This window comes from Lagopus leucura, unplaced genomic scaffold (genome assembly GCF_019238085.1).
Source record: "Lagopus leucura isolate 7727_CA_CO unplaced genomic scaffold, USGS_WTPT01 34251-0_obj-0_obj, whole genome shotgun sequence".
Taxonomy (NCBI): domain Eukaryota; kingdom Metazoa; phylum Chordata; class Aves; order Galliformes; family Phasianidae; genus Lagopus; species Lagopus leucura.
Window position 1 is genome coordinate 761 of NW_024966025.1, and position 956 is coordinate 1,716.

General features: G+C 60.3%; 1 long non-coding RNA gene across 1 annotated transcript; it reads right to left on the reverse strand.

Annotated features, from left to right (window-relative positions):
• Positions 1–209: 209 nt before the first annotated feature.
• Positions 210–935, reverse strand: LOC122192389. Its single transcript, XR_006182594.1, has 2 exons — positions 806–935; positions 210–700 (listed from the first exon to the last, which is right to left on the reverse strand). It is a non-coding gene; the product is annotated as an uncharacterized LOC122192389 (long non-coding RNA).
• Positions 936–956: the final 21 nt, after the last annotated feature.

Below are 956 nucleotides of genomic sequence, written 5' to 3' on the forward strand. Positions count from 1 at the left end.
AAAAAAACAAAAATGAAAGAGTGGTTGGGGGGGGGGGGGGGGGGGGGGCTGAGCTCCTCTAGGGCACCATGGGGTGATGGGGAGGACCTTGATTTACACGGGGACTCAGCCCCTGGGGGTGCTGAAATGCCATGAGGGGCTGAAATGCCCTCTTCCCCCCCTGGCTCCATGCACAGCAGCCCCCAGCCCCATCAGCCCCTGCCCTGCGATGCACCGCGCTGCTGTTTGCTTTTTATTATTAAATATGCCCTGGTTGGGTGCAGGGGGAGATGAGGAGAGCTCTCATCCTGCCCAGCCCAGCACTTTAACAAAAAAAAAAAACCACAAAAAAATGACATTACAAAAGAAAGCCCCCTTCGCTCCCCCAACCCCCATTTAGAAACAAACCAACCAATAACGAACCAAAGGAGGAGGAAACCTCTGGGAAGGGCCCTGCGAGCAGCAGCTGCCTCCCAGCACTGCAGGGTCCCCATCGCCAATGGCTCCAGGCCTGGGCTGCCACCCCTCTGTGTCAGAGTCCGTCTGTCCGTCCCCATGGCTGTGAGTCCGTCTGCTCTCAGGGAACAGACCCAGGCCGTCACCTCCGAGACTCTCAGTAAATGACTTCGTAGACCGTCGCCTTCTTGTCTCCGGAGCCGGTGACGATGAACTGATCGTCGGTGGAGACGTCGCAGCTGAGGACGGAGGAAGTTTCCTTGGACTGCAGAGAGGGGAGGGCAGGGCTGGGTGCCGGCACCAGGGTGCAGGGCTGGGTGCTGAAGGAACGCCAATGGCGCCGAGCGGCGCTGGGGGCAGCTGGGCTCACCTGGAAGATGCTGGCTCCATAGGGCGTGCGCCAGGCGTTGAGCAGGTTGTCCTTCCCCGTGCTCACAAACCACTTCCCTGGGCAGGAGACAAAGCAGCGCTGTAGGACCCTCGGGCACAGAGGGACGGGGGCTGCAGGGACCCCCAAAAAG